Source organism: Saccostrea cucullata, unplaced genomic scaffold (assembly GCF_032062105.1).
Source record: "Saccostrea cucullata isolate Sc308-1 unplaced genomic scaffold, CSIRO_AGI_Scuc_v1 ctg14523, whole genome shotgun sequence".
Lineage (NCBI taxonomy): Eukaryota > Metazoa > Mollusca > Bivalvia > Ostreida > Ostreidae > Saccostrea > Saccostrea cuccullata.
Window position 1 is genome coordinate 1 of NW_026919583.1, and position 9,441 is coordinate 9,441.

General features: G+C 36.1%; 2 pseudogenes; one reads left to right on the forward strand and one right to left on the reverse strand.

The window, feature by feature from the left end:
• The first annotated feature begins 1,340 nt into the window (after positions 1–1,340).
• On the forward strand, positions 1,341–3,317 carry LOC134233827 (uncharacterized; annotated as a pseudogene).
• Positions 3,318–3,701: 384 nt separating this feature from the next.
• On the reverse strand, positions 3,702–6,547 carry LOC134233836 (uncharacterized; annotated as a pseudogene).
• Positions 6,548–9,441: the final 2,894 nt, after the last annotated feature.

The window sequence follows — 9,441 nt, forward strand, 5'->3', positions numbered from 1 at the left end:
ATACAAAAATAAAACCCATTTTGTTATTATGATTTAAATTACATGAGACAATGTCTCTTATAAATGTAATACAAAAATAATATCTCTTATATATATGGATTCCTATACTCTAATCATATTAAATGTCATTTGTAAAATGTATTATTTTTAAAGACAGATTTTATTTAGGATTGACTTTTTAAATGATGACATGAATAGCAGGCCATACTTTAAGCACATGACAAAAACATTTTCTCAAATTACACAGAAATGGGCTATTTAGCATAGCTGACATTAAACATATAGGTGAGGGATAACATAATCACAATTATAAACAATGTGAAACAACTTTAAACGACCTACAAGGTAGATTACAAGCCTTTTTCACTGGGGTAAAATCTTGCGGAGATTCGACAACATGAATAGACCGTTTCACGATAACTTCCGCGCATGCGTATAACTACTTCCGCAGGGCAACTTGTTTACATAGGTTACGCTGACTACTACGACATGGTAGTAACTTGATGGAAATAAAAGGATTCTTATATGAAAGTGTGTTTGTTTTCTGTTTTCCTAACATATTTAGACCTTTCTTGTGTTGATTATGCATAAATAAACATAATATTTAGATAGAAATATGAAATAAAATCGAGAACCGAGTTTAGTACACAAAGGGGGCACTTCCGTGTTGATCAATACGACGATGGCTTCCCGGGAGAATTTGAATGACCAGAACAGGAAAAGAAGGGGGTCTCTCGCTGAAATACCAACTAAGTTTCAGACACTGGCATTGGTGGGTACTGTGCCCGAGATTTCTGGACATGAAAACCTCCCCCCTCTACAGTCTGCGTCGTTTTCCCCTGCCACGCCCACCTTCCTACCCAAAATATCTTTTCAACAGATCTACCATCATATGATTTTAAGACAAACAACAGAAGGGAGACAGGTGAAGAATTTCAAGGGTTTAGATAGGGCAGTCAAGCATTTTGAGGCTGGAGACATATCACATATAATGACAGCTCAGGTATGATGGTTTAATAGGCATTAAAAAAAGCATACTAGTATGTTTGTGTATACTAGTATTTAAACCATCCTTTTTTAACATTTCAACTATGCCTATATAAATTTTTTTTCAGTTTATTTTTGACCTTTCATATGAAATTCTACAATGAATATATAACATATTGAACTGTTTACTTAATGGAAATATTGATTACTATAAGAATGAAAATGATGAGCGAAGACGGACTATGATGAAGAGAATAAACCCTTATTTAGATAAATGGTAACTTTCTATCTAAAAGTTCTTATCTCAGATGTTTAACATTTATAAATTCAACTTAGATTGACAGTCCCTGGACTACATCAGGGCTGACTGCTTAGCTTCCATGAAAAAATTGAAGTACAAAGTTTTTCTCTGTGTTGAGGATAGGACTACAGTTCAGTATGCCTATTGTGAATGTCCCATTGGGTACGCATAATTGTAGAAACTAACATGAAAAATACAAAGTTAAAGAAATAAAAAAATTGATAACTTCCTAAATCACAAACAAATTCTACATATATTTTTTTGATGTAGTCTAGCCCAAACATGCAGCCACATTGGAGGACTGTTGTTTTATTTACACCATATGCATCTCACAGAGGTGCTAAAGGCAGACAGTGCAACCTCAAGGCCATGTCAGTGGAACGTCCCTCGTCCACTGAAGATGGACCCCATGCCCTTGAGGGAATGGAATCTGGGCGACCGAAATTGACAACAGAGGGGGAACTGGGTACCATGAGAGGAAACAATTAGACTTTGATCCTGGCATCCTGAAGAGAGAGACTTTGATTCCACACATGCCATGGAACATTTGATGATGTTAAAAAAAATATTTCCCAAAACTGGTATAAAAGAAGTATTCATCGTTCATTTTAATGTATAGAAAACAATACATAATTCATGTTAGATAAGACTAAATATGGTTCAGTTTAAGATTTATTTTCAAAATCTTGATAAATCAATTTACTAATTTCGAAAGGAAAATGTGAACTCACTGGTAGAAACAAAAGTGTTAAACATGTTTATCAACGTGTAGGCATAAGAACAGCTGATTAAAATTTAAAAGGCAATGTTTGTAATTTTGCTTTACAAAAAAATGCAATGTACATGTATATTACAGTCTATACACACAAAAACCACAAAAAAGAATTAATACAAATATTCAGCTTTACAAAACATCAAAATTTTCTTCTAGGCATGAGTCACTTATGGACCATTCCAGATGAGACACCTAATCCATCTGAGGAAATTGAATCAAGACAACAGGGGCCCCCCTGGAGACATCAATGAAAAGTCTTGTCTTGTCTGAGGAAACTGTAAGTGAAAAAGTTTTTTGTAAATCTATGGTATAAATTGATAATAATTTTTATCTAAAAGCAAAAACATTATTGTTACATCCCCATTCCATTTTCTTTGAAGAAAGCCTAAGTGCCTACATTGAGAAGAGAACAAGAGGCCAAAGAACATGTGATATTTGGGGGTTGCAGAGAGGAAGAATAACCAGTTCATTATTTGGTCTAGTTTGAAATCTGGAAAAAATCCACAAAGCCTAGTGAAGCAGATTATTAATGGATCAAGTTTAGACAGGTAAAAGTTAAAATTTTAAAATTTAAAAAACTATAATAATCCCTACATTTTTAGTCTGCATTGAATCAAGTAGCATAGCACATCAACAACAATATTTCAGGTCCCAGACACTCCTTCCCCAGTCAAGTGGGGTGTGGAAAATGAGCAAAATGCCCTTAAAGATTACTTGGCCCTCCAAAATGCCATAACCAATCTCAGAGTAGAGGGGTCTGGACTCCCATATATCCACCCCATGCATTTGGGGAGAAACCCGTGATGGATGGGTATATGATGAGTCCATCCCAAGGGAAATGAAAGAGGATTTTGGGAAAATTTAAATGCCCTTACTCTATCAACAGTGAAGTCATTACTGACAAAGAGGTATGTACATGTTCACTTTATTAGTTGTTTTAGTTAGCAGTCATACTTTTTTTAGCAACTTTGTATTGGGATACATATAACAGGTGCATGAACTGGTTGGAAGAGAATTTTTTTCTTAGAAGACACTGATGAAGGACCCAACTGAGAAGAGATCACAAGCATTATGCCCAAATACAAGGGGAGATGGCCATCATGGGCTGTGCGTGGGGTGACTTTGTTGTATGGACTGCAGCTAGGCAGAGCAACTGTTTTATAGAGAGGATATATTTTGATTCAGATTTTTTCTTTGATGATGCCTAAACTTGTCGAGTTTTTTGTTTCACGCATATCATCTTCATACCTTTAAAAAGTAAATGTTCTTCAATAAAGAAATTACCATCGTTTTTAAACATTTATAGGAATATTGATATGGGTAGGTCAAATTCCAAAAAAACTGAGTTTTTTTTTAGGATTTGATCACATATTAATATCCCAATAAATGTTTATCTAGAAATAAGTTTGCTTATACTATCACTGTGAAATCACATTAACTGTTTATTACATATGTTTTGCTCAATTAGTTTTTTAAAGTGGAAACATGTTTAAAAGAAAGATGTAACATCAGATAAAATTTATAAAACCTAGATTTGTCATCATGGGTTCTTTCAACCATAGGGACATCAAGGTTGGTGAGCCAGCAGCAGACAAAAATTTTGAGATGCCAGTTGCACTAGAAAAGAAAAGTACACCGTCAAAATTGAAAATTCTTAACGCGTCCTATAGCTCTTTCGACATGAATCCGTAATTTAGCAATATCTTGGGGTTAAAAACCTACAGTAAAATTTACATTTAGAAGACCGAAATGGTGGAATATTTAAACTACAGCCTTTTTTTTCTAGTAAATCCCTTATAGTGAAGCCCTTTTTGCCCTAACAACATCCCCCTCATCAAGCAGATCAAGAGAGGTGATGTTCAATCATCTGCCATCTGAGATCTTTTTTCCCCCAAAGCCCTCTGAAACAAACGAAATAACACCAGAAGGGGTTATACCAATCAAAAATTTCAAAGTTGTATGGTGTTTGTAATGAGAAAAAGATTGATTCTGATTTATCAAACTGTTAGATTTCTGAATGAATATCTCTGTGCAATCAAGTATGACTCTTAAATTTTGAAAAGACTTAAAGCAAGTTGGCATATTTCTCTGAACAACATCTCTGGAAGGAAATGGATTAAGGTCCTTCAGTTCCCTGTGAAGAAGACAAATCCAGGTGGTAAAGTACTGAGAGAAGGCTCCTACAGAAACACCAAAACGTTCTGCCATGTCTTGTACGTATAACCCAACCTTTAAAATGATTCAAAATTAAACTTTGAAAAATATGATCAAGCAGCCACAGGTAGGAGAGAGTTTTATGTGGACTCCGGACCGTGGCTTGAGACGATGAATACTCAAGTAATATAAGGAATCTACATTAACTAGTGTATGTATTAATTCATGGTAACTATAACATACCTTAAGTCTCATCAATGTTGCCAGATATTGGTTTACTGGTTCCAGTGCCATACTTCGCCTTGCTCTGCTCCTTTCCTCTGGTGTTGCTGAACTACCTCGCCAGTAGACCATCTTCTCAAGATTTGGTGCCAGGTAGCTAAATGTATCATAAAAGAAACAGGAGTATATTATCCTGGCAAGAATCTAGGAGATTGTTAAAATGAATGTTGCAAAAAAATCATATATATAAGATTTTCTTCAATTGTATCAAATATTTGCTTAAATTAAATATTCCAAACTAAATTTGCATTACTGGAATTCCACCAAGATAAGGTATGCTATATGTTAGCCCAAAGAAATAAACATAATATTTGCTAATTATATACCCCCCTCCCCTTTTTCAACACACAGTTTGTGAGTATAGGCCACTGAAATTTTCAAAAAAAGTTTTCAATTAGTTTTTTCATAATTAGTGCAGTACTACTATTTTGAAGGGCAAATTAATAATGTTTACGGATGTTTTTGTTGATAGATAATTAAACAATTGCTTTTATGTCATACCAAAATATATCACTTTGCCTTGCAAAGGAGTAGTACCACAGTTACTGTGAAACAGTTTATAGAATAAGAGGTATGAAGCTCTTATATCATACTTGAAAAGCCACAGAAACACCGCAAAGCTTGGAAGTCCTGTATAGAATTTTGTCATAGCATCGTCATCTTTAATCTTATCAACTGACCACCTTGTGTCTCGTAACCTCCTGATTTCCAACTTAAGTCTCTGATTTTCAAGTAAAAGGGGGTCTGGATCACACTGGCAACCTACAATGCATGATTTACAAAAGAGCTGAAATTGAAATTTACTTTTATTAGCTATTTCATAAAATATACAAGTATTTCTAAAAAGTTATGAACTACAAATATATATTTTTTTTTATCTCCCATCTTTTGAACAACTATATATTGATATTATAAATGATATTCTTGAAATGACACTTTTAACATTTGGTATACATTTATATACGAAAAATGTACGAGTCTTTTCAATATAATTTGTCTGTTGACTTTGGTGTTTCATCCATGTATTTCAAAACATGTATTGTCCCGTGGGGATCCGGGTTAGAATAGGTCCTCAGTACCCCCTTGCTTGTCATAAAAGGCGACTAAATCGGGCGGTCCTTTGGATGAGACCGTATAAACCGAGGCCCCGTGTCACAGCAGGTGTGGCACGATAAGACCCTCCCTGCTCAATGGCCCCGAGTGCCGAGCATAGGCCAAAATTTGCAGCCCTTCACCGGCAATGGTGACGTCTCCATATCAGTGAAATATTCTGGAGAGGGACGTTAAACAGTATACAATCAATCAATCAAAACATGTATTAACACAATACTGGTTAATCTTTAACCTGCTAAATCTTAATTTATTTACCAGTATCTCTCTTTAGTGTAACTCCTGTATCTACGTCATCATCTGTATTTTCCACTACATCTTCAACATGCAAACATTCTTCTTCTTCCTTATCTAAAATAAAAAAAAAAGAATGACACAATCATATGTACTTCTCAATTTCAAAAAGTTAGAAGAAACCTTTGTCCGGACTGATTTTTTTTATACATTTAAACAATGAATTCCTGGTTTTGGTTGTTCATCATTTCTTAACATAGATGGTTGTGCTAACAATGAATAATGTGTGAGTGAGTTATTCAATATTTTCAGATCAGCTGTCTGAGTTATAACATGACAATCATCAAAATTTACAATTCAATTCAATACAATTGATTCTTCACAGACTAAAAAAAAAACATTCAAAGCTCGTTATCCTTAACAACATGGGACTGAGTAAAATGTGAGAGAACAGCATATTTGAGATACATGTACAAGGGATAAAATACTTAAAAATGGTTGGGACTTACAAATCACTTGAAAAAAAACTATTCCCACTTTGAAAATCTTGGAGCAGCACGTAATTCAAATAATAACATACACATTTTTCTCTTACCTTTGCAGTAGGAATGTACAAATGTGAAAAGTCCAGATTTTTCTTCTCTTGCTCTTGCTCTCTCTGTACTGACACATGAAATTCCTGGAAATGATACAGCAAAAATCATTGTATTGTTAATGTTAAATTCAATCATTATAAACCATTTCATTTTTTTCCTTTAGGTACAATGTAAAATGGGTTTGGAATGTGCCACATTTATTTCCCCTTTTTTTTTTTTTTTAGTTTTGTTTAAAGGCTTCATTTTTAATATTTCTAATATTACTATTTTGTCTCATTTGAGAAATTTAAAACCTTTGTAAATTTCTCCTTGCTAATCTCCATTCTCTCTCTGGATTAATTGTCTTCATTTTGTAGGAAAAAATAGTTGGTGCATAATCCACATCTTCCGGCTCATCGCTGTGCCATCCAGTCACAAAATGTTCTGAGCATACACAGGTGTGTTCATTGGGCACAAAATCATCTCTGTTTATTGCCCTCATCCAAGCACGACGCTTTCACTATCGGGAAATCTATAACAAATACATGAATGTTGAAAGAAAAACATAAAGATCAGTGAAGAGCTACACTGGGAGTGCATCAGTTTCTCTACAGAGAAATAAATAAAAATAATGGGTTCAAATCAAGATATTGTTGTCATGCACACATTATTGGTATCATTTACATGTATAAACAAACATACATAAATATATATATGTGGAAAAAACAACAACAAAAATATATGCTTATATACATGTGTATTGTAATCATTGTTCACTTGTAAGGAAATTATATACTGTCTGACTGTACAGTTATTAAAATAGTTTGATGTTTTACATTAAATAACTGTTAACTAATAAATGACATAATTGTCAAATTTTTTTGTGGCAAAAGGACAACGAAAAACATGTAAAACAACTATATTGAATTCATATCGGTTGTTAACATGGTTAATATGCAAGGAAATAGGGAGCCTACCACGATATTCAACCTGGATTTTAGAAAATTCAAGGGATATTTGAAAGACTTACCTGAAAAAATGTAGACCTTTCTGTTTTTCCCTTTTGTATCATCACATTTGAACATTTGAAGACGCAGCAAGAGCGCACCATACTGAGACAAATGTTATGACTAAACCGAAAGTGCAAATGAGTTGCCCTGCGGAAGTGTTTGTACGCATGCGCGGAGAGCAGGCCCGCAGTTAACGTGAAGGGGCTTATAGCAGGCCATACTTTAAGCACATGACAAAAACATTTTCTCAAATTACACAGAAATGGGCTATTTAGCATAGCTGGCATTAAACATATAGGTGAGGGATAACATAATCACAATTATAAACAATGTGAAACAACTTTAAACGACCTACAAGGTAGATTACAAGCCTTTTTCACTGGGGTAAAATCTTGCCGAGATTCGACAATGGCGGCCTAATTTACATAAAAAATTACGGCGTACTTGGAGACATAAATTTTTTTTTTTTTTTTTTTTAAAGTGACCTGGTGTTATAACTTGAGAGAAACACAATGTTTCTTTTTTTTTTATTGACTGTTTAAGTAGGCATCTTTTCGAAACAATTGGGTGGCCGTGAAAACGGCCGTTGTTTTTTTTCTGCTTTTGTGTGGGGCTCAGGTGGGTTCCCTTTACTGGGCCAATAACTGTTGGACCATCTCTCCCTCTTCTGAACTGTCACTGTCGTCCGGACGTCTAAACTCGGGTCTTCTGCCCACGAGCTGTATTATGGCATCACTGTTGCGGCACAGGGGGCACGGCTGGTTGTGATCAATTAATCTGGCCGCACATAACAAGCAGGCAGGGCGTTGCAAGCAACGACTGCATACAAAGTTGTTTTGCTCGTTGTCCCCGAGGCAGAGGGTACAGAGGATACGGTCGGTGGGGACGGAAAACCCCCAGCGGGGAACCCGCCCCTGGTTCCTGGCCTGGGCCTGGGGTCCATCAGGTCTGGGTGGTGGGGGCGGGGATCTGGATGCACGTCTCCGGCGAGGGTGGGCCCTCCGATGCTGGTCGTTCACTTGAATCCTTGACATGTTTAGGCGAAGAATCTCACGTCCGTTATCGATCCGCCTCACCACAATGTAAGATTCGACCACTATGCCGGGGATTAAATACAAATCCTCATGGAAAATACGATGATTAGCTGCCATGTTCTTCTTTCTTCTTCTTCTTCTTCTTCTTCTTCTTCTTCTTCTTCTTCTTCTTCTTCTTCTCCTTCTCTGGATGTAAACTGTATAATCAGCTACGATCAGAATGACACCGAGAGCTCGGAGGGTCTGTATTTATACACAATAGCAGACGATTTGCAATCGCGGCAAAACATCAACAATCCAATCATGTGATCAAATGTGATTGGCTAACAGAAAAAAATCGCTTTTGATCATGTGATCAAAAAAAGCCCCATCACAGTGACAAAGCAAAATTGAAGGGAGAAAAGGCCGAACCCGAGTGCATATATGACGTCACACAATAACATAACAGTGATGTAGTATTACATGATTTTTTATTTCTTAAAAACTAACAAAGCTTCTAACTGTCGAAATTCCCTCCGAAATCGTATTGATCCGCTACTAATTGCATCCAGGGACTTCTCCGGTCTTCGGGGAATGAAAGATTCGATTGAGGCTGGTATTAAAAGTCACTGATTTCCTAGCCTGTGTGAAATTTCCAGGTATTTCATTCCGTATTGAATACATACTTTCTCCATCGCATCTATGTCCTGCCACAATAAAATCACTTTGCCCGCTTGGGGATGGGTCAGGAAACTGTAAGGCCTTCCGAAATAACGGGTCAGGTTCAGTCCGTACCATTTCTGGGGCAGAATTGTTTTGATATGTCGACATAGAAATGTATGGAGCCAGTCTCCCATGGTCGTCGCATGATGTGATAAGGTTAGGCATAGTAACCATAAATTCTGAAGGGTTTCCATGATAGTGGTCGCTTCCTGAAATACTTGTTGGCCTCCGGGGGTAGAGATTCTTGGTGATTTTGTGCCCATCGTACTAAACAATC